This window comes from Canis aureus, chromosome 13, assembly GCF_053574225.1.
Source record: "Canis aureus isolate CA01 chromosome 13, VMU_Caureus_v.1.0, whole genome shotgun sequence".
Classification (NCBI taxonomy): domain Eukaryota; kingdom Metazoa; phylum Chordata; class Mammalia; order Carnivora; family Canidae; genus Canis; species Canis aureus.
The window spans coordinates 46,102,460-46,127,332 of NC_135623.1; the positions used below are offsets into that span (position 1 = coordinate 46,102,460).

The 24,873-nt window shown below is 40.3% G+C and overlaps 1 protein-coding gene and 1 long non-coding RNA gene across 6 annotated transcripts in view; one reads left to right on the top strand and one right to left on the bottom strand.

The window, feature by feature from the left end:
- The first annotated feature begins 528 nt into the window (after positions 1-528).
- The window catches only part of NR1H4 (nuclear receptor subfamily 1 group H member 4), a 110,894-nt gene continuing 86,549 nt past the window's right edge, over positions 529-24,873 (top strand). For 3 of the 5 annotated variants that reach the window (XM_077846029.1, XM_077846026.1, XM_077846030.1), the window contains exon 1: positions 529-915. The gene's annotated coding sequence lies outside the window, so the exon portion shown is untranslated. Of the gene's footprint in view, positions 916-9,948; positions 10,065-24,873 lie in introns of all 5 variants that reach the window. The other 2 variants (XM_077846027.1, XM_077846028.1) reach the window with 2 other exon arrangements.
- LOC144281652 (uncharacterized) lies at positions 11,087-20,775 on the bottom strand. The gene is made up of 4 exons (XR_013350078.1): positions 20,529-20,775; positions 16,047-16,583; positions 12,884-12,942; positions 11,087-11,220 (listed from the first exon to the last, which is right to left on the bottom strand). It is a non-coding gene; the product is annotated as an uncharacterized LOC144281652 (long non-coding RNA).

Consider the following 24,873-nt stretch of genomic DNA (forward strand, 5'->3'; position numbering starts at 1 on the left):
GGAGGTGGGCGGGGGGATGGGGTGACTGGGTGACGGGCACTGAGGGGGGCACCTGAGGGGATGAGCACTGGGTGTCAGTCACACTGTATGTTGGCAAATGGAATTTAAATAAAAAGTAAAGAAATTAAAAAAAAACCCCCTGAAACTATATAGTGATGAGTTTAGTATCCTGCATTCCAGGGAAGACAAGCCCAGGATGGGTGAGTGGGGTGCCTCCCAAGCGGCGGGCCGCGTTCCCCAGGCGTTGGGGCACGCGGAGTTCGAGCGCTGCGGGGCCCAGCCAAGCAGGGCACGGTGGGCGGAGGCGGGGGATTTTCTTCCAAGGTGAGCAAGTCTCACTTCCTAGGGTCGGGCAAGGGCCCCACGCCGAGCGGCAGGCCTGTGACGGCGTCTCAGGTTTCCCGGCCGACGCTGTGTGTGCGCGAGCAGCCCGGCTGCGGCCCGGCCCGCGTGCGCACGCGGCGCCTCCTGGGAGCTGCCTCACGGGCCTCACGGGCCTCACGGGCCTCACCGCCGTCCCGCGCGCGCACCGCCGCCCGCCGGCGCCCGGAGCGGGCCGAGTCACCCCCGTCAGCCCCCCAACCCTTCCGGCCACCTGCGTGGGAACATCTGCAGACTGGCTTGAGGGCTGCTGCCAGGCGACTCCACTTCCTTCCTCGCACGTCCCCGTCCAGGGTGGAGGGCACTGCCCTCAGCCACCCGCAAACGAGGGCGGGCGGCCCAGTGCGTCCGCGAGCGCCCCTTGCTCGCCGCCATCCCCGCGGAGGGCGAGCCCCACGGGGGAAGGGCGAGGCCGCCGCTGGGCCGCGAAGCCGGTGATGCCCCCGCGGCTCTTGCTGGGAGACCTCGAGACTTCCCAGTTTGCGGTGGGACCCCCCACTTCACAGAACACCCCCATAAAATAGGAAGGAGACGGTAAGTTCGCTTCGGCCAGAAGGAGGGTCTCCGCCATTCCCAGCTACCGTCGTGCTCGCCAGCTTGCGCACGAGGAGCTGCAGGTGCGGAGCTGCAGGCGCCCAGGAGTCCGCCACACCCACACCCACACCCACACGGCGGCTCTAGCTCACGGGCCGCTCCTGAAGCCTCACGCTCCGGCTCACCCGCCTGGCCTCGTCTCTTCTTCTTTCTCCTCATCTAGCCTCCTTTGTCTACCCTCTATCATATTTTCCCTAGTTCTTGCCTTCATTTGGATGCCCTTTCCTTCCTTCTTTGTTTCTACACTCCCTTTCTCCTCTCTCTGCTGTCTCGGACTCAGCCGGAGGAGCGTGGCTTGGGGTGGTGGGTGGTCAGGTGGGTGAGAACTTCTCTAATTTATTTCTCTCCCATCCTTTCTTTCCTTTTAAAGATTTTATTTATTTATTCATGAGAGAGGCAGAGACACAGGCAGAGGGAGAAGTAGGCTCCCTGCGGGGAGCCTCATGTGGAACTCAATCACAAGACCCTGGGGTCATGACCTGAGCGGAAGGCAGAAGACCCCTGAGCCACCCAGGTGCCCCTCTCTCCCCTCCTTCCCCACTCTTCCTATATAAGCTATGATTATAAGACATCGGGATTAAATAGAGAAACTCATTTTGAAGGACTCTACATAGTTTTCTCTTAAGCCATCTACCACCTGACCGTAATATGTGATCAAACATAATGATGAACACCCCAGGAAGATAATGTTGGCATCCTTGAGAAATTAATGGAAAATACTATGAGGTACTGTGAATAAATAGCCACGAAGCTTGGTTAAATAGTATCACTTAAAGAACCATTTACAAAATAATGCTATTTATATAACAAAAGTGAATCCCATTTCTCTGCAGATCAAATAATTATGCACAGCAAGAGCAAGCACCTTGGCTTTTACTAATTACAGAATTTTTCCACAAAATAGCTTTTTGTATTTTAAGAGTGCTCATTGTTTTAAAGTTGTTTCCAAGATTGTATGTTTAAGATCATCTTTTAATCTTTCACATTTTTAAGTATGATGTAATGCTTCCTTGATTATTTCAGCATAGGATAGAATCAAAACTCCAGTTTAGGGTTCACAGATACTTCGTTTTTAATTTTCTTTAGAAACACATTTCATAATGAATTCTGGTCTAAAATGCTATCCTGATCTGCATCAGGATTTTTCTCATACTATTCTTAGCTGAAATAGGGTAAAGAGTCAAATGACTTTTGGGTCCTTTTTGTCTACTGTTTGTGGTTTCACATGGTTTTATTAATATGCTTGAGGATAAGATTTTATTTTCAAGAGAAGGGTTTAAGGCCGCTGCGGTCCCTAAACCTGTAAGCTGCACTCTCTCTACTGAAGGCCATAATATTTTTTATTTTTAAGAAAGATTGAAGAGCATGGTTTATTTTTTAAATTTGTTTTTATTTTTATTTATTTTTAGAGAGAGAGAGAGAGGAAGAAAAGAGTGTATGTGTATGAGCGAGGTGGGGAGGAGCAGAAGGAGAGGGAGAAAATCTTAAGCAGACTTCATGCGGAGCACAGAGCCCATGCAGGGCTTGATGCAGGGCTCCATCCCACATTCCTAAGATCATGACCTGAGTCAAAATAAAAGAATGGGACTCTTAACTGACTGAGCCATGCGGGGGCCCCAAAGACCTTGGTTTTTATGGATGGATTTATCAGTATACTTGGGATAAAATTGGTTTTTAAACCATAAAAAGTTGATTTTACTCCTTATTTAAAACTCCAGAAATTTCTTTAGTGCTTGTCTATCACTGCAGAACAAATCACCACTAAATTTTTATTTAGTGTTTTTGAAACACAAAACTACGTAATGGCCCCAGTTCTGTGGGTCGGCAGTTTGGGTTGAGCTCAAGCATGTGGCTCTTCTAGTCTCTGCTGGGGTCACTCGTGTGGCTTCAGCCCTCTTGTGTCTGATGCTGTTTGGATGGTCTAGGGGGCCTCGGTGGCAGTTGGTGCCAGCTGTTTACCGTGGGTGCCCTAGTTCGCCTCCACATGGCCTCTCATTTTCCAGCTGGCTGGTCTGGACTTCTTTACATGGTGGACTCAGGGTGGTGTTCTAAGGAGGAGAGTATGGAAGCTGCAACACCGCTTGAGGTCATGTCTCGGATGTCCCACAATGTCACTTTTGTCACATTGGTTCCAGGGCTAGCCCCCTCAGTTCAAGGAGATGGAGAATGGACTATACCTCTTGATGAAAGGCGTCTCAAAATCATTTTGCAAGGGAGCATCCACATAGGATGCAAGAATTATAGTGGTAATCTTTGCACATAATCTACCACAGCTGCTTATCACATTTAAAATAAGAACCAAAATTTTACCATGACCTACAAGTTTCTTCATCTTCTGCCTTCCTTTTCAATCTTATATTTTTCCATGCTTCCCTTTGTTCATTGCCTTCTTTCCTGTCACTCAAACCATCCTACCTTGTTCTTCTCTCTTTTCTGAATTTCTTCTTCATCCTATTTGGGCTCCTCTCATCATTCAGGTCTCAGTCAAATGTCACTGAAAATCATCTTTTTCTGTTTAAAACTGCTTTATTGAGGTATGTAAAAAGCTGTATATATTTAATGTGGGAATAGGTATACATCTGTGAAAATAGCACCTCGGTAGGAGCAAAGACACGTCCATCATCTCCAAAAATTTCCTCACACCCCTTATTGTTATTATTATTAATATTAGTGCATGGAACACTTAACATAAGACATACTTAAAACATAAATTTTAAGTATACAATATAGTAATGTTAGCTGTAGGCACTGTGCTGTATAGTAATCTTCAGAACTTATTCATGCTACATAACTAAAACTTTGTACCCTTTGATCATCACCTGCTAGTGTTCCCTGCCCTCACCCCCAGCCCCAGTAACCACCATCCTACTCTTTGCTTCTGTGAGTCTGATTATTTTAGACTTCACTTGTGAGAATTCTCATATATTTAAAGTTACTCTGTCTAAATTTGCCCCTTCCACTTTCGTAGCTACTTTTTAAAATTATATTACCTGTATACTTCTGTCTGTTTTTAAAATGACTCTTTGAAATTGCCTTACTTAAAATATGCTTGTTTTGCTCCTCCAGTATGAGTTCTATGGGAGTTAAAGCTTTGTCTGTCTTTCTTATTCCTACATGTACCAGGATAAAAACATGCCTGGTGTAATGGTTTTCAACCCTGACCACACTTGAAATCCATCCAGAGGGTGTGGATTAATGCCCAGACTACACTCCAGGTAACTAGTAAGGCCAGCAGATCCCAAAAAACAGCCAAAGTAAAGAACCACTGGCCTAGCCTTCACAGAGGAGCAGGACCCCAGGGTTGGGTCTTAAAAAGAAGGCAAGATTTGGAGCAGGGGAGGAAGAAGTCCTCCGTATTAGAGCAGACACAGGAGGAGCAAGGGAGAAAGGAAATGGATATTGCAGTGTGAATAATGCCAGGCTGGCAAACTTGATTCAATAAGCATTTGATACATCAACCATTCTTCTGAATTTTCCAAGCTAGATCTGATTTGAAGTATTTCAAATACAATATTCCATTTTCCATGTAAAGCAGCAAAACATCTTTTAACATTTTAGCATCCAAACTCCATTTCTGAGGCATAAGCAATATAAGAATCATAGTTAAATGATGTATTTTTTTCGTTTTCTTTAGGAAATACATTCTCTGGCATGAGATATGCCTTGAGTAAGCAACTTTAGACTCTTAAGTGGGGCACAGGAGTGATAAAAGTGGGATGTTATGATTGTTCTGTTAGAACAGATTGGAGATTAGAGATAGGAAGAGAAAAGAGGTGAGTACACCAGCCAGGCTAATGCCTTCATCCCTGTGAAGGGGGTAAGAGTCATGGCAATGGGGACATATAGTCAAGGGTAGATGTGAGAGGCACTTGGAAGAAAGAAGCAAGTCACAGTCCATGATGAGAGATCAGTAGTATCACAGCTAGAAGAGAAGGGTATCTTTACTGTCTTGGATTAAGTTATTCTTGCTGAGCATTGACCAGTTTCGCAGAATTGACTTCGCTTAGTGCTGTGTGTTACCCGAGGTGAGAAGAGTGACTGCTCAGAGAGCAGAGAGAAGAAGTAATTTTCTTGGCATTGCTTTCCGAGAGATAAAATCTTTTCTTTAAAAAATTGAGATTAATTTACATAACATAAGATTCACTCTCTTAAAATGCAAAAATCAGTAGCTTTTAGTATAGTCACAAAATTATACAACCAGCATCATTATCTAATCTGGAACATTTCTTGTTACCCAAAAAGAACCCCATGCCCATAAGCAGGTACCCCTTATTCCTTCTTTCTCCATCTCTTGGCAAATACTAATCTACTTTTTATCTCTGCTGATTTGCCTGTTATGAACACTTCATACACATGGCCTTATGTATCATATATGGCTTTATGTGCCGGACTTTCATTGAGCATAATGTTTTTAAGTTTCATCTGTGTGGTGGCATGTTTTAGTGCTTCATTCCTTTTTATGGCTGAATAATATTCCATTATATGATGGATAGACCACATTTGTTGATCTTTATCAATCGATGGACGTTTGAGTTGTTTCCACTTTTTGGCTATTCTTAATAATGCGTAAGCTCTGCATTTTTGAGATAGCCTTTCCTACTTCCATGAGCCCTTTTAATTTTTTTAACAAAGCAATTTTAGAAAAAATTTTTTGAGAGATTTTATTTTTAAGTAATCTCTACTACAAACATGGAGCATGGACTCACAACCCTGAAATCACAAGTCACATGCTCAACTGCCTGAACCAGCCGAGTGCTCCTCATGAGCCCTTTTTAATATTTCAAGGGTACTATGAAAACATCCCATTGTCTCATATAGCTATTAGAATGATGCCATTAAAATGGAAGATCAAGGCCTTGCTTTTCTCAAAACCCCTCAATGGCTCCCATCTCACTAATAGTGAACACTGATTCTGAGCACAAATTCCAAGGCTTTTTTGATCTATTCTCCTAACTGTGTCTCAAGGGATCACTCTGTAACCTCCTACAGCCCTTCTCAGTCAGAGCTTTTCTAACCTCATCATTAAAAAGAAAAATCCTGCACCCCTACCATGTTTTGAGCATCCAATTTTGCTTCCTGCTTTATGTTTCCCTTTGAACTTGTGCTATCTATATATTTTGTTTTTCTTCTTTATTGTCTATCTTCATTAGAATGTAAATTCCATGGGGATAGGAATTTTTGTGCATTTTGTTCACTGCTTTATTGCAGCACCTGGAATAGTGTCTGGCAGATAATAGATGTTCATTAAATATATGTTGAATGAATGACTATACTTGCAGTTAGGTTGCTCAGGCTGTGTAAAATATCACATTCTCTGTTTGTGGCTCAAAGGATAACCATGCAATAAGAAAGTTTATCTCCCTTACTTTGATTGGAAGTCCCAATGAGCATAAGTCTTTGACTATACTCATTAGTTTAACTAATGTAGAATCCAGGAATATCACTTGATACATCAATTTATTTAGTAGAAAGAACTTTGGAGACCTGGGCTTATGTGAGGGAGGCTGTGGGGAAAATAAAAGGGATGTCTAGTGGTAAGAAGTTTGGGAATGACTACCGTAAACAGCTGTCTTAGGAGGGTTTTGGTGATTGAAGTTGGTTAATTTTAGAAATTGAGTGGGGAAAAAAACTGCATTCTAAACAAGTTTATCAGCATGTGCCATTTGACTGGTCTCCTGTTCAAAGGTTCCTGTTGCAACTCCTTTTGCATCACTTGCATAAAACTGAGGCAGCAGTAAGTGACAAAGGTTTTATTTATCTCCTGTTATTATCTGTTGACTTTTAAAGGGCTGGGTAATGAACAGACGCAGATTAGCTAACCCACTGGAAAGGATGAAGCAATGTCTTGTGAGGCCCAAGGTTCCCACCAGTCCCCTTGGAACCCTCTAAGCCCTGGTCATGGGCTCCTACTGAGAGTACATCACAAGGAACTCTTTCATTACATAGCTCTGTGGACTGAGGCTCTAAAAGGGGAAGAAATGTGTTCAGAGCCATGTGTTAAGTAAGAATCTGGCCAAAGTAAAACAAAACTGCTAATTGAGTACTAGTTTGAGAGAGTCAATATTGATTGTGCTCAGGTTGTACCACCGGGCACTTGCTCTGTATCATATCACTGAATCAGTACTGCAACCTTGTGAGCTAAGTGTTAGTTTTCCCATTTTATATTCAAGGAGACTTGAAACTCATAGACACCGAGCAACTGGCCAAAGGCCCCAAGTAAATGGCAGAGCTAGGATCCAAATCTAATTATCTTTGACTATGAAAAATTTTCATCTCCTTTTCTGAAGCCTAGTGTCTCCAAGTGAGAAAATCTCTTTCTTTAAAGGTCTTATAGCTCCTGCTCCTTGCCATTCACAAATAATAGTAATAATAATAATTATTATAATGATTATGCATGCTGGGTGCCTATAATATGCCAGGCCTTGTTCTAGGTTCTGGGAATACACAAGTAAATGAAAGGAAGAGATATTCCTGACTTTGTGGAAGGAGAAAGACAATGAACACATATAGAAACAGTTTATATAATTTTTTGGAAGGTAGTGAGACATGGAAAATAAAGAGAGCACGGTAAGGGGGACTGGAATATCTGAGTGTGGCAGGTTCAAATACAGCACTCAGGGTGGCCTTCACTAAGATCATACAAATCATACTTGAGCAAAGACTCGAAGAGGCAATTATCTGGGGGGGAAACTTTGAGGCAGAGAGAAGAGCTGATGCAAAGGCCCTGAGGCAGACACATGCCCTGTGGGTTTGAGAAACAGTGAGAAGGTCCGTGTGATGAGACACCAAAAGTCAAAGAGGAGAACAAAGGAGATGAGTTCAGGTGAAATGGGGGCCAGGTTGTGCAGAGCCTTGTTGGCTACTGTAAGGATGCTGGCTGGCTTTTACTCTCCGTGAAATGGGGGAGTCTTTGTAGGGTTTTGGGCAGAGAAGTGACAAGATCCAACTTATATGTTGAAAGGATCCCTCTGGCTGTTGTGGAGGGGAATGAAGAGGAAGAAGGACAGTAGACACCTCAGGGCTTATGTCAGAGGGTAGCAATGTACACAGAGGGAGGGGACTGGGTTCTGGGCAAGATTTGCTGAGGGATTTGAGAGAGAAAGAGCAGAATCAAGGGTGCCTACAGTTTTCCCACTGGGAGTCTCCCCATTGAGTCCTCTAAGCCACATGGCTCCAAGGAAATGGAGGGTTCAACCTTCACACTTGTATGTGACACATGGCAAAAGAGTCTACAGTCTGAGGGGAAACCAAACCACTATAAACTACTTCATTTCTCTATATAAGTTGGCATGTTTTAAATTCCAAGTAGCAAGACTTAGGACCTAGTGCCATTATCTCTAACATAATCAGAGTCTCTTAAGCTCTCTGAGCCTCAACTCCTTTTTCTGTGAAGTGGGGATTACTGGCCTGCCATCTTGGTTGTGAGGTGAAGTGAACTCCATGGAGCCGTGATGGTGTTTGGTGGTGCCCAGTGCACAATAAGTGCTCAAGACATACTTGTTGAGCCACTAAACGTGAGAGAATGTACTCAAAAGACCCTTAGGAAAAATGTACAAATCTCCGTTAGGTTTGTTGTTAGTGAACAAAGACAACTGCCGAGGCCAGCAGCTTTGGGGGAGACCTGAAATAACAGCTTAATTACTTTGCTTTGACTTAGCCTGTCAATTCTACTTGTTCATATAATGAAATAATGAGGACACCCCCTCAGCATTTCTAGCCTCTGGTGCTTGTAGGCATCTTCATAAGCCAACAGCACCTGGCCAACTTACATAAGAACAGCTCTGATGAGCAGCCTCTTTAATTAAGGACATCTACTTTTTAAAATCAGTCTCATTAGAGAGTTCTCTGTACCATGATCTGATCATTGGTGAAGCTGGTAATGAAGATATACAAAGTACATGAAGCCAGGAGGAGTTGAATTCTAATCTTGAGCCAATGAGTTAATACATGGAAGTGCTTTGTAAATGCTCCAGAAGCACTAGCTGTTCTTACATCTGTAAATCCACTTGTTCTTTTTTCCTCCTTCCCCCTGCTTGCTATCATCTTCTCTCCTTCCTCTCATCTTCCCTTCTTCCCTCCCTTCCTTCTTCCTTCCTAATCCACTAATCCACTCATTTTATGACTGTTTTCTGACACCTGTTTTGCGGCAGGCCCTGTGGTAGATGCCAGGCATATGAAGATGAATGAGGCTCGTGAGATATTCACGTGAAGCCAATTAGGAAGCAATGTGGAAATAACATCTGTGCAACCCCTTTTTTCCCCACTGATACTATGTTAAAGTAACATAATTGCCTGAGTGCATATACTTAAGTTCTCCAGACTTTTTTTTTTTTTTTTTTAAGATTTATTTGTCTTAGAGAGAATCTCAGACTGCACTGAGCACAGAGCCCAGCTTGAGGCTTGATCTCACATCCCTGAGATCATGACCTGAGCCAAAACTAACTCAGACGCTTAACTGACTGAGCCTCCCAGGTGCACTACATTCTCCAGACTTTTGAGGTCCCTTTTCTCTTCATGTGGGAATAAATTAGCTCCAACCTCCATCACATGCACCGTGGGACATTCAGTGCCCTACTTCAGTGCTTTCTGAAGATTCCTGGCAGTCACTTCTTACTCTGGTTTCTTTCCTGCTCTTCATTTGTCATCTTATCTCCTACTTTCTCTCTGCTAGATCTGAATGGATTTATCACAAGCAACCCAAACCACCACTAACTCAAGGTTACTACGGATAAGAGATTTTCACTGTGTGTTTTGAGTGGCTAATGGGGGATAGGGTGTGTAATTTAAGCACAGAGTAGGAGCATAACTTAATATGGAATGTCAGGCTCTAGTACTCCTTGAAATGTATCAGGCTTTCCTAAAATTCCCCCACTACAAATGCTCCTCTTTCGACTCTGGCCTGTTGCTCTGTAAATGGGGCCCCATTTTGCTCCCCATAATTTTCTCTCAAAACCCCTCCTCTGGTCTTTCTAGACATGGAGGTGGAAGGGAGCAGCAAGTGTGGAAACCAAAAGACCAGAAAGAAGGCTGTGGCGGAAATCTAGGTGCCAGATGACTGTGATTTGGACCATCATAAAGGGAGGCAATAAGTGAGCAAATAGATTTACCGCTCTTTTGAAGGTAGAGTTGACAGGTTTGCTGATGAAGTGGAGTCGGGATCTTAGAGAAAAAAAGTTGGGATAGCTCCAAGATTCTTGGCTTGAGCAACTGGAAAAATAAAATTATCAAAAGTAACTCGTGTTTAATGCAGAATACCTGGAAAACATCTAAAATATAATAAGAAAACAATCATTACCCAAAGTTTCTATTACCTAAATATAAACATTGTTAACATTTTGATGTTCCCATCTAGTCATTTTTCCTGTTCCTTGTTAATTGTTCTAGGCTTTTTCCTGTATGTATGTAATATTTATACTAACATAATATATAAAGCAGTATATATATATACACACATATATACATATATATACATATATACATATATATACACACACATTTATCCTGCTTTTTAAAGAAAACATAATGAAAATACCTCTGAGCTGTTGATACCCAACATTTTTCTGCCAGCAGGTAGCATTATGCAGGCAAACTTCCCTGTAGCATTATTTTATTTATAATATTGTATTTCCCCATGTCATTAGATGGTTTTGGAAAACACTTCATTTTTCTTATTTTTTGGAAAACATTTTAAATATATATATAATATACCACAGTATAAATGTAACATAATGTCCTGAGCCATTTCTCTATTGTTGGATATCTAGGTACCTTCCATTATTGTCCTATGAAAAATAATACTGCAATCTTTGAGTGTGTCTCTGATGATTTCCTCATGAGAAATCATTGTGAAATTAGCAGCTCAATATTTTTAAAGACAAGAAAAAGACTTCTGGATTATTTATTATTTCTCAGCATTATACCTAACGCATCATGATAAGGTCCCCAACAGTGAGTCATTTAAGCACTCACTCAGCATCTCACCAGGCTTTTAAAATCTGTGCCTACTTCTCTTCCAGTTTTGATTAAACTAAAAAGGCTAACTATAATTAATCTTTGTTAATGAGCATGAAGAACATTCTAAAGTCATGAAGAAAGTGATGATTATGAAATCTTTTCATCCAACATCATGCCCTTTATTTTATAAAAGAAGAATTTCCTTTTCCACCAACCCCATGCCAATTAATGGCTTTCATTCTCAGCCACCTATCTGGCAGGGCATGGTCCAGATCTCAATAGCAGGTATTTCTGAAAAAAAAAAAAAAAAAAAAAAAAGAGATGAATCTAAAAATAATAAATGTTTTCTTAAACAACGATGGCTTCTTCAGATGCTAAGGTTGTCGCTATGACAAATAACTGAAACCCAATAAAACAGAGGACTCCATATGTGCAGGCATGGAAAAGAATAACAAAGTTAGGTCTCTGGCTATGAGGCAGTTTCAGGCTTGCATAGTGGGTCCTTGCTGTATGGTTTGGACTCTGATACGACTTTGCAGAGGTGCAGCAAGTGTGGCTGTATTATTCACATGTAAAACAGTTAGGTTCACATGAACATCCCAATTTTGGGTCCTCCTCTTGCCGTCCTCTCCTCTCTGCACACACTCATCCTAGTTCATATTAATTGATTATTTCTCTTTTGGCATATGAAATCCGACCATGATTCTAAGAGTCAAGGCTATCCAAAAGGTATATTCAGTGAAGTGTCATTACCCTTCTCATCCCTACCAAGCCATTCCCCTTCTCCCATTCTTTCCATATCATTATCACCCTCTCTTCAAAGGTAGTAATATTATTTGTTTCTAGTTAGTCCTTCTTGCATTTCTTTTGTACAGATGAGCAGAAACGTATTTTCTTATATACTTTTCTTTTTTAAAAAATATTTTTATTTATGAGAGAGAGAGACAGAGATGCAGGCAGAGATGCAGGCAGAGGGAGAAGCAGGCTCCATGCAGGGAGCCCAACATGGGACTCGATTCCGGGTCTCTAGGATTGCACCCTGGGCTGAAGGCGGTGCTGAACTGCTGAGCCACCCGGGCTGCCCTACTTTTCTTTCTTATGGGAAAGATAGCATACTTTATACATCTTTGTATTTTCCTTTTCCCCCCCCTTGGCAATATCCTGGAGATTATTCTCGATCAGCTCATAGAAATCTTCCTCATTGTTATTTATAGTGGCATTATACTGTTGTGTGGTTGTATCATAGTTTATCCAACTAGTCCCCTATATATTTAAGTCATTCCGTATATTTGCAATTGTAAACAATGATGCAATGAACATATATATGTGTGTGTGTGTGTGTATATGATTGAAAATGTATCTTCAAGAAGTGAGATTGCTGGTTCCAAAGGTAAATGTGTATGTAGTTTTACAATATATAGTCAAATTTCCTTCCTGAAGAGTTTTGCCAGTTTATATTCCCACCAGCATGTATGAGGGTGTCTGTGCCTGTTTCCCCACAGTCTTGTCATACTTCTTAATTTTCATCCATCTGATAGCTGAGCAATCTCTAAAATCTGATTTCTGTATGTTCAACTCAGCAAGATTGCCAAGTGATTTCTTTTGGCAGCATTTTCCCTGCATTATGGCCTGGAAACTGCTTCCCAACAGTAAGCTGAACCAATCCTAAGTCTCATCTCATTTCTTTCACTTTTTTCAGGGATGATAGTCCTAAATTCTATTATCTAATGTCTAATACCCATCATTTCCAACATTTTGTCCACTTTTTTAGTCGTTTAAGGCAAAAGCATAAATTTGGTCCCTGTTACCCTATCATGGGCAGGAGTAGAAGCTGGTCCAACATTCATCTGATAAGGTTACCAGATGGAGAAAGGAGATAATCAAGTATTACCAAAACAATAAAAAAAAATTCTAAAACTGAATAGACATGTTACATTGAAATAGGCATTCTTACAGAGAATTACAAGCAGAAAAATTTTGGAAACAAAATCCATCTGATGAAAATTCTTCACTCTAAAAAAAAAAGAAAAAATTATTTTACAGGGGAAGAGAGAATAAAATAGGAAGGGAATCTTTCTCTGCAAAAGGGAGAATAGCTGAGTAGTAACAGACTTCTCATTGGCAGAATGCTAAAAGACAACATACCAAATTTTTGAAGGCCTGAAAGGACTTGATTTTGAATCTAAGTTTCTCTACCAAGACAAAATATAATAGGAGTGATAACTGAATTTTAAGAGGATACTGTGAACAGCTTAATGAAACGAATTTGAAAAGAAATGGTTGCTTTTCTTGGAAAATATAGATTATCAAAATTGACTCAAGAAGAAATAGAAAAATGGAATAGAATTGTATTTACAAAAGAAATTAAAAATTAGTTTCAATATATACCTTTTAAAATGCACCAGGCCTAGAGATATCTATAGGAGAGTTTTATTAACTTCAAGGAACAGATGAATAAAGGAAAACTTTCTGAATCATTCAAAGAGGCTATCAGACCCTTTTACCAAAGCCAGACAGGTTAGTGGACCAGTGAAGGTCCAGTCAGGAGAGAGAAAACTTGCCAGTTGTTGAAAAATGATAAAATAATGGAAAGAATTGATAACTAGATGTAAAATTATTACCCAGGTAACTGAAATGATAGAAAGAGAACTCTAAGGTTATCAGCATTGTAGCAACTGTAGAAAGCAGGTTCCACCCCAGGGCATGAAGAAATAAAGGGAAGAACTTAAATTTATTCAACTATATAGGTTAGAGGAGGGTCTCCATGTCTCCATGAACTGAAATTCAGATCTCTCAAGAGAGGCTGCTGTCCCACCTTGTGCTAGTGTCTGGAATGTGGTGAAGTGGGGATGTGGAACATGCTGAGGCTGGTTCTGGAAGTATCAGGGAAAAAAACCCACCAACTAGATTCAGCTGTTGCTATGGAAGGACCTGCTGCTGCCTGGGTGAATGAAGAAGCGTTGCTGGGATACTACACACAGGAAAAGGAGCAAACAGAAAGATCATAGCAAGCTGTCAGGAAGGAGTAAATCCCCTCTTCCTCTTCTAGCTTTGCAGTCTTTGTTAGAGCCTAATAAAAAGCCAGCTGGCAGAGCAGAAACATGGTTTGCAGAGTTCTAGCATCATGAATCAAAGTGCAGAGTGGGCTTTGACCTGGGAGACAGTAACTCAAGAAATATCACAGAGAACATACATACAAAGGAAAAGTTACCCCCACCCATTGATAAGTGGATGAAAAAATTCTTAAATAAGCCATCAGCATATTAAATCCAGCCACATAGAAAAAATAATATTCCACAAAAAATAGGGTTTATCCCAGGAATACGAGGATGCTTCAACCTTTGAGAAGCTATTTACTAACAGGTGGAAGTAGATAGGTACTGAAAAGGTGTTTGATGAAACTCAGTGCATGTACCTAATCAAATTGCTCGGCAAAAGTTAGGTTGGGAGAAAATCGTTATACCTAATGGGGAAAATCAGAAAAATTCCTGCTACTGTCAGAAACAAGGCAGGGAAGCCCATTATCACTGCTACTATTCAACATTGTCTTGGAAGGCTGAAAATATACAATATAAGGAGAAAAAGAATAAAGTATAAATATTCGATTGGCAGAGATAAAATTGTCACTTCTTGTAAAAATCTGGTGTTCTTTTTTAAAGAGTCAAGGAAACCAATGGAAAAACTAATCAGACTAATATGGAGACTCAAGATCACACATGTTCACACAAGAAGCTGGAGACCATAGCTTTCCCATGTATCCCAGTGAGGACCAATTAGAAAGTATAAAATAAAATTCCTGCTCATCTTAGTGCTAAAACTGTAAAATGGGCATCATAAAACCTAAGAAGAATTGTACTTATAACTCAAAAACTATACAATATAGATATGAATAAACCTAACAAGAAATGTGCAGACAGCTCATTTATTTATTTATTTATTTATTTATTTACTTATTTATTTATTTTTTTTCAGACAGCTCTTTTAAAGAACACAAAAGACATTTTGAATAGATCTGGATGGGAAGACTGAATTTCATAAACATATCAATTCAATCCAATCTCAGTATATTTACAGCTGGATTTTTTTTTTGAAAGAAAACTAATAAACTGATTCCAAAGTTCATCTGATTGAAAAAAAATGGTCTAGAATAAAATATGTTTTGAGAAAAAAGAATAACAAGGATCTTGCCCTACCAGATATTAAGCCATACTATACGGCAATATTAATGAAAACAATGCTTATGTGGACTTATACGGAAATAGATAAATTGATCAATGAAACAGAAGGCAAAGTTTAGAAAGGGAGGCATACATTTACAGACTTTAGTCTATGGTAAGTTGTCATTTCAATAGAGAAAAGAGCATACTGGATATTGACTTGGTGAAAAAATATAAAGTTAGATCCTAATCTAACACAAAAACTCAAATGATTGCATTTATGTAACTAAGAAAGTATTAGGATAAAATAAAGGGCAACATATTTAAGTCTTAAAAATGAAAATGGCTTTCCTAAGCAACACATAAACACGGAGGCCATAAAGAGAAAACAGTGGACAGACAGGATGACATACAAATGGAGATTTTGTTTGCCCAAAGTAAAACACTATATACAAAGTTAAGAAATTGAAGGCTGCTTGGGGGAATGTTTTTGCAATGATGTTTAATAGATTATTAGCGTCTGGGGCACCTAGACGGCTGAGTCACTTAAGCTTCTGCTTTAGGCTCAAGTCAGGATCTTGGGGTCCTGGGATTGAGCCTGGCCTAGGGCTCCCTGCTCAGCGGGGAGTCTGCTTCTCTCTGTTTCTGTCTCTGTCTCTGTCTGTGTGTCTCTTTCTGCCCCTCCCACCCCCACTCATGCTCTTTTTCCCCCAAATAAATTTTAAAAATCTTTGAAAAAAATAGCCTCAATAATCTTTTCCAACATTAAAAACCAGCTGTATATGTTTTGATTTAGGATTTTTTAGTTATTAAAATGGACTATAAGCCAGGCACTGTGCTAGCTCTTTCCAGACGTGCTTTAGTCCTCAGAACAACCCTAGGGAGTTGATATTATTATCTCTATCTGGCAGAGCAAAAACTGAGATTCAGAGAGTCTAAGCAACTTGCTTAGTTACTCACAGTTTCTGAGTGACGGGGCCGAAATTCAACAGCAGCTCTTGACTCCAGAACCTTTCCCAGGCCCTTTCTTCTTTCTAGTGCTAAATTAGTTTACCTTCAACATTTCTAAAATTGCACTATTATCTCCCACAAAGTATTCCCTGACCTCATCTTTCATAAAAATGCTATGGTCTAGCAGAGTATATTATCCCTTTAAGCCACCAATAACACGATGACAGAATAAATGCATTATATGGAGAGGGTAATGTCAGTGAGTGTACAAATATTTATTCTAAGTGAAGGGAGAGGGATAACCTTATCATGTCCATTCACAATTAAAAACTTGGCAAAAATAGTAGCTGGTCGAGAAATCTGAAGTTGGCCAGTTTGCTAATTTGGTGTGTGATGTTGTCAGAATTATTCATCAGCTTGGCTTCATGCTGACAAGCGATTTCTCCAGGGCCAAATGAATTTCATGAGCCAAACCCATAGGAAGCTCTTAAGCAAGGAATTTGAAGATGTTCTCTTTATCTGCCAATGAACGACTCCATGCTAATTCTTGATTGGGATAATGGGGTGGAAAAAAAAGAATAAAGTTAACAGAATTTTAAAAAAAAACCATGATGTTTATTTAGATAAAAACCTGTGGTTCCTGTTTTCCACCTTATCTTGGTCAAATATTTGAGCAGATTTGCAATTAAAGAGCTAAATCGACAGTTTCCAGTTATATTTCTTACTTGTGGTGCTGCTAGAGTGTAAGTACTGTTACCTTTGTTATTTGAGATTGTTAAGAACTGAGCTAGTCCTTCTAACACTCCTTGGTAGATTCCTTCCCTCCTGTCTGTCCTTTTAACAATGGCATTTTTCAGAATCCTACCCAAGGCCTTCTCTACTGGTTTCATATCCGCTCCAATGGCTCCAATTACTACGGGGGTGCAGATAATTAGCTGTGTTATTTAGGGAAACGTTGGCTGCAAATATCAGAATGCCCAATAATGGCTTAACAATGATGATATTTAAGTATTATCTCATAGAACAGGAAGACTGGAGATAGTATGTTCCCGGGTTGGTTCAGGGGCTCAGAGGTGTCATCAGGTACCAAGGCTCTTTCCACCACTCAGCTCTGCCATTTGCGAGGCCATCTCAGAATTTCAGGATGGCAGCTGCAGCTCCAAACCTCAGGTTCCCATGTAACACATTCCGAGTGAGAAGGAAGGGAGTTTTGAAAGCAAAAGAGAATTTTCTTCTTCTGCCACTCTGTTTTATCAGAGAGAAAGATCCCTCCTAGAAGTTTCCCAGTAGACGTCTCTGGCCTTCGAAATGGGTCATATATGCAAATTCAAAACTGTGTACTGGTTCTGATAAAAATTGTAAATTTTAGTTGCTGTTGGATAATACATGTTTGAAAAATTTAAGCAAGCTCTCTTAGTGTAGGATCCCTAGAAAAGAGAGTGTGAAGCAAAACTTTCATGCCAGTGTTTATTGGAGAAAAGGATGTAATCCTAAGAATGCAAGAGGGAGGGGGAAAAGGCAGAGAAGGAGGAAAGCAAGACAAGTCAGTAAGTTGCTAAGCTTAGGCACACCTTCTCTAGAAAACATTGCTGGCTGATGTGGGACATCTCCTGAGTGGCCACATGGATTCACTATTCACTGCTTCTTAGAACAGTTCACTGTGGAAGAAAAATAAAGGCATGACATTTATTTGCAAGCCTGTTTCCATCATCGCTTCGTTGGGGGAAAGCCTGCCCAAAGGGCACACTGAGTTTTCCTTGCTTCCCTGATGTTGCCCTTTTGGGCAACCAATGGCTAGGAAAATCAGATTGGGGCTGCACCCTGGACCTGCTGCAGTTCCCACACAGCTGGTGCAGAGAGGAATCCGTGGCCAAGCCAGTCTTCATCCCTGGGGAGGCTGAGAAAATTGGAGATGTTAGGATATGAGGTGATGGTGGCAGCAGCTGGGATGTGAGCCATATCTGGGATTGCTCCAGCCTGGGAAGAAAGGCAAGTGGCCAAGGCTGTAGGGTACATGAGGATGAGTAGATCCGGAGTGGGGCATAGACTTAGCTCAATGCATTTGCTGAGGATCATATGTTGTATGAAAAATGGGTGAAAGAATCTGAAGAGTACTTTAAAAGTGACATTAAAAGAAAAAATACATATGGCAGAGTTCTTTTGGCTATTCTGATCTTTTTTCCGGATACTTTTGGATGTCATTACTATTTCACAAATCCTTTTCTTCCTTTCACCAGTCCTTCAATTTGTCATAAAAGCTATTATTTGGTTTTCTTAGACTTAAAAAATTTAAGTTTAAATTTTGATTTACTTCTCCATAGATTAAAGACCTCTATTTGAAAAGAAAAACTTTAAAATTATTAGAATAAAATATTGAAGAATATTTTTATATTTTCAGGTAGGAAGATATTTCTTAATCAGGACAAAAGTACAATTTATAGAGAAAAAGAATTGACATTACAATGTTCAAATTCTGTGTATCAGAGTTAAAAGCCCATAGGGAAAGAGAACATATTTGTAATGCATATAACTAGAACAATTCAAGATTCCAAATAATGTAAAGATTTAGCTACAAATCAATGAAAAATCCAAACAATCCAATAGTAATATGGGCAAAGAATATAAAGAGGCAAGTCCCAGAATAGGAAAACTGGTTGGCAAATAAACCTAACCAGTAATCAAGGAAATGCAAATTAAAATGAGATACCATTTTAATCCCATGATTTTGGCAAAAAAGTAAGAAAGCTGACAAGATATAGTAGTGAAACATAGAGAAATGAGATTATTGGTAGAGCGAGTTTGGAGAGCAATTTAGTAAAGTCTGTTAAAGTTGAAAATGTGCATACACTACAGTGTTACCAGTTTAATTCCAGGGATATACCCTAGAAACCACTTGAACCTGTGCCCCAGAGTTAGATGTGAGAATGTTCATTTCAGCATTGATTGGAATAGTGAAAAATTGAAAACAACCTTGCCATTCATCAATGGGAGGGCAGATACCTTGCAGAATAATTACAAAAGAATCAAAATGAATGAACTAGTGTGCATTTTTCATGAATGAAAAAGCAAACTTCAGAATAATATGCATAAAGTTTAAGTGAAGCAAGTATGACAAAACCTTAAAAGATTTCTTGAACACGATTCATTAGTAATTTCTCGAGGTTCTTAAAAAGATATTTTGTTTCTCTGTAGAGTGGAAAATTTCATACCAAAACATTCGTAGGAAAAAACCCTGAAGGAAATAAAAATTTCAGTTTACTGAAATTTAAATATTTAAATTTAATCTAAGTGTCAACTAAAGCTGAATTCAGAAGCAGGTCGTGTCAATTGGAAATGTTTGAAAAAAAATCTTGTTGCATACAAAATGCTAAACTTTTTATTTATAGCCCCAAACAATAGAGATCTGTTGACTTGATAAAAGTTGGCAGAATGATTCTACATGAACGAGGAAAACAAAACAAAAAAAGCGATAGAAAGGAAATGAGCAGGGCTTATTTTAATGGATAATCTGATTAGAATGCCTGTCACAGTATTTACTGATGCTGCTTACTTTTGCCAATATCTGTGTAAAGAGGTGTGTTAAGCAGGATATAGTTTTTTTTTTCTTTTTTTCAGGATATAGTTTTAATGGCTGTCACAAAGAACCAAAATAAGAGTAGCTTAACCAAGGGAAGAGTCCATTTGTCCCTCCCGTAATAGTCTGTGGGTATGTGGCTCAGGACTGAAGTAGAAGCTGTGTGGTGGCAGGACACCAACTCCTTCAATCCTGTTGCTTTGTCATCCTCAACACACAATTTACTTGCATGATCTGAGAGGGTGCTCCAGCAGTTACCACCATGTTCACGTTTCATCCTGTCGAAGCAGATACAGAGGCCGTGGAGGATATGCTCTCTCCTTGTAAGGAGGCACATGCTCAGTTGCCCATGTTAGTTCCTCTCACATCTCATGACTATACCTGGCAGCCAGGGAGACTGGGAAAGTTTGCTCTGGGTGTCCATGTACCCAACTAAAATTCAGGAGTTCTGATTTTAAGCTTGTCAGAGGAGATTGGATATTGGGGAAACAATTGAGCGACTGTGCTCCCCGTGGGGGAAGTCGTTCTTTAACAGCTATTCCCAGATTCTTCTTATGGAGGGAAGTGCCCCGTCTAGGGGGAAATGTCTTCTTGAGCCGTTTGTGTGTGAAAATATAAGAATTAGGGCAAAGACGAGGAGAAGCAGGTGAAGTGAAAGGAGCTTGGATATTTCTTTGTGTTGGTCAGTGGAGGTATTGGGAAGAGGAGAAAGGGGAGGGGTACCAAGTAACTTGGTAATGAAGTTGAGGCTCCTCAGACTTTTGTCAGGCCTGCCACCCAAAGAAAGGCTCTGCGAGGTTGGGCTTTAGGTGTGAGTGGGAATCCAGGAAGGGGATGCATGTCATGTGCAGGTTGATATTGCACATGACGGGAAAGTGAACAGTTCCTGAGTGGAAGTACTTAGAAGCACCCCCTACCTTTCTATGGGCTTGGTGTCCTTGAGCCTGATTTTGGGAGAGTTATTTTCCAAGAATCTCTTGGGTGGTGAGTGAACCACTGGCAGGCCTCTTTCACGTCTTTTAGACATGAAGTGGACCTGTGTTCTAGGAGGAACACAAGTCAGGCCCTATCTGTGGGTCTTGCTAAACTCAGTCTGATTTAGGGGCAGGCCACTCACCCCTCTGTGTCTACGTTTCCCCTATCACTAAGGGATATGGTACAACACCAAGGCTCCACACCAGAACACTGTGAGAACTTCACAAGGTTTGTTTGAGAATTTTGATGAGAATAGTCACCAAGACATCCAAACTTGAGTGTTGATCATGGTTTCAAAAGTTCTCTAAACATTGACACTCTGGGATTCTAAGAAGTTATTATTTTGTGGCTTAAGCTAAAAAAAGATCATACTTGAATCATCATTATTGAAAAAGTTCTTTGTATCTCAAGTGGACTCAGCTAAATGGTCATTCATTCATTCACTATAATAGGTACTATGGGAAGATGACACAATGCATTAGATATGGTCCTTGGCCTCATGTAGCTTTTCATTAATTGGTTAGTTTATTCATTGAGTCAGCAACTATTTATTGAGCACCTACTATGTGCCTGCCACTAGGCTAGGAAGTAAGATGAATAGGAATGAGAAATATGGCCAGCCTTTGAGAAGTTTCCTATGGGTGAGGCAGGCATGGAAATACACGGTAAGACAGCATGATTCATGTCATCAAAGAGGAAAGCATCAGGTGCTGTGCTTGTGGATAGAAAATATACAATGTGTAAAGCTAGAGTCTTTGGTGGGGTCTTTAAGATGAAAAAAGTTCAGACTGGGAGGGCCCTCCCAGTTTTCAAAGCATCTGCAATTTCTCTGGCATTGTTTATAGAACAGAGCCTGAGAAAATCTTTTCTGCTAACAAGCCAGAATTTAGTTTATAATTAGACAAGAGGGCTCAACAACCAGGGGTGATGGAACATTGCCGAGAATCTTGGAGAGGACCAAAGGGAAGCAGTTTAAAATTAATTTAAATTTTGAGGTTTTAAAAATGTCCATTTATTTTCCATGGAAACCAAGCTCACCCACCTCAGAAACTGGATATTTATAGGTGGAATTGTTTGTTGCATATTTATTTACCTGCTTTATTCCCAAGGAGTGACTATAAAATACTGATGTGCCAGGCAGTGCCAGCTGCTTTATGTATATTATCTTATTTAATCTTTGTAAACATCTTGTATGGGAATTCTTGGTCGCATTTTATGAAACAGAGGCTCAGAATGTGTCATTTGTCTTAGTTCATGCCATAAGTCAGGTAGGATCAAGATTTTAACCCAGAGTTTATAAGACTATAAGCCCTGTTATTACAGTGTATCCTGGATCCTATCATTTTTACAGTAAAACTGTTTTAGCTGTTTACATTTTATGCTCTCCTATCTCCAAAAATCCATGTAATAAAACACATTGTAATAAGCATATAAAAGTAAAGCAACTACAATAAAGATAAAAAAGAAATCAAAGCCCTTTAAGGCAGGGATAAAATAATCACACTCATAAGTAACCATTTTCCATAAATGTTTGTTGAATGAGCAAATGAATGGATTAAAGTAAGATTTGCGATTTTAAGCCTAGAAGTTCCTAGAAGCTAGAACAAAAAGAGAAGTGTGATGAATTATATACCTAACATAAGAAAGTCTGTAGACTTGGCAAAATAAGTGATTGTGTGGACTTTAATAACAGGGGTAAATATGAATGATGATATTTTCAACTACAGTATTTTAGAAGAAATAGAAGTGATCTCTATATAAGAGTTATTTTTAATTTTTTTTAAAGAGATGATAAATCCTTATGAAGCATTTCTACTAATGCACTAAGCTAATAGGGTCTAGGTAGGTCTCTTTCTGTTATTCTAATACAATTCTGGCTCCTGGAGGAAAAGCCCTCTGCCCAGAGAAGATGTACCCGTACAGGGGAAGAGTGGAGTATTGAAAACTGACGGGTCTGGGGTCAAACCCCACCACTTGGACTTCCTAGCTGTTGGCTTTAAGCAAGCCCCAACTTTAGCTTCCTTAGCTGTAAAGAAGGTACTTGGAAAGTCTTTTTAGTATTAGGGTCATTATCTGCAGAAAATCAGGTCATGGCATAACAAGGATGATGATTATTATTTAGTTTTTTTTTTAATTATTTGCAGCTATGAATGTCTAAATTTGTTTCAGTTAGCTTTTATGTTTGTACTTTTTTTCCATGTTGTTTGTTTATATAAAGTAAATTTGGATTTTACTAGATAATATGCCTCATGAAGATAGGAAATGCATCATTCTTATGCATTGTGTGCCCAGTGACTGGCCCAGAGCAGAGGCTTGATAAATATGTATTGAATGAATGAATGAAGCAATGAACCAACGAATTAGGGGGAAGTGGGGAGTACTCGTGCTCATGACCACACTCCTCCTCATTACACCATGCATCAAGGATTCTGATTTGGAAAACATCCTTCTGACATCACATTGTGCCTGAGGAAGAAGGGTCTGAGCCTTCCCTGTGACCTCATGGGTCTGAGTGATATTCTTTTTTTTTTGGCTCCATGCAGGGAGCCTGATGTGGGACTTGATCCTGGGTCTCCTGGATCACACCCTGGGCCAAAGGCGGAGCCAAACCACTGAGCAACCCAGGGATCCCCCTGAGTGATATTCTTATGCTCTCTTTCCCACTACTGCTGATTGACTTCGTAATCACCTACCCTGTCATACTTCCTTTTACATTTTAGGAGGGAGAAGAGGAACTACAGCTCTGATGATAACTTTAGATTTCATATGTGGTTGTTATAGACACATTTTGCTCATTTTTATCATATAGAGAGTAGCCTTGTTTTTTCAATATAGTGTACTCAGCAATTAAGCCCAGGGAAGCCCATATTTGTGGATAGATGGTTTAATATTATGCTATGAGAGCAATACCCTAACAAACTAACCCATTATCTTCGCTGAGGAGATGTTACCAAAGTGATTCATAGAGACTGAGGCTTAGAACTGGATTTTAAAAGTCAATTAAGAAAAAAATGTTAATAAACCCAGTACTTAATACTTTTAGATGGGGATTCATAAAATCAGAAAGGATAGAAGAAAAATCCAAGGATGTGTTTTAGAGGAAAAAAACTGAAAGAAGGTGGCATCTACAAAATTAAACCCAGTAATTAAATTCCAAAGAGCAATGATCTACTTTTCTTTATAAAATTATCCTGGGCCTTGTTCTGATGATAATCTGATTCTCTTTGATAAGTACAGTAGCAGAGAGGGACAACGCTTTGAAAATGGGCTTTGTTAAAATGACAAAGCGTTCACTCTTTTCGGCTACATCGGTGATATCTGATCCTGAAATCCGATAAGGGTACGCTCCCTTCCTCTCCCTACACACTAGAAAGAGGGGGATGGGTGACAACATCTGCTGTCTGAAACAGTTCATCATTTTGTAGTGGGATGTGTCTCCCCAGAGTGTCACCTTGTCTTATATCCTCTCAATATAATGAATGATGATGTATCATCGTAGTAGGATTATGGGTTTTTTTCTGGAATACAAAAACCCAGAGAGGGATCCCTGGGTGGCGCAGTGGTTTGACGCCTGCCTTTGGCCCAGGGCGCGATCCTGGAGACCTGGGATCGAATCCCACATCGGGCTCCCGGTGCATGGAGCCTGCTTCTCCCTCTGCCTGTGTCTCTGCCTCTCTCTCTCTCTCTCTCTGCGTGTGTGTGACTATCATAAATTAAAAAAAAAAAAAAAAAACCAGAGATGGGTAATGGTATTCAATGCATCTTTTGCCTCTTGCTCCAGTCCTGCCTGTAAGACCCCAACCCGACCACGGATACCTAAGGTGTAAGGTCTGATGGGCTGAGTTAGACCAGGGAAGAAAATTGCCTGATGTGCTAGATGAAGTGTTCTCACAGGCCATGGGCTCCACTGTCCAGGAAGGGAGATTTTAGCCATATCTGCAGAGGCACCACCAGGGTGACAGGTCCAGGAGAGAGCAAGTTCAAATTTCTGGCCAGAAACTCAAGTGTATGAAAATAACCCTATTTTCCTAGTTCTGCCAAGCCGGAAGGAGATACAATTGTGGTTATTACTGGGACGCTACCCCAATGTTGTGTCAAGCTCTTACATATAGTAAGACTTCATCAATCATGGGACACCATCCACAGGGTTCACCACTGGGCTGGCCATTGTCCCAGCTTGCAGGGGCCCTTGCTACGGCTCTCTGGCTTCTCATCATACTCAGGGTGCCTCAGTCTTCGGCAGGGCTTGGAACCCCTGGGCCTAGAGCCCAAACTTTCTAGAAACCC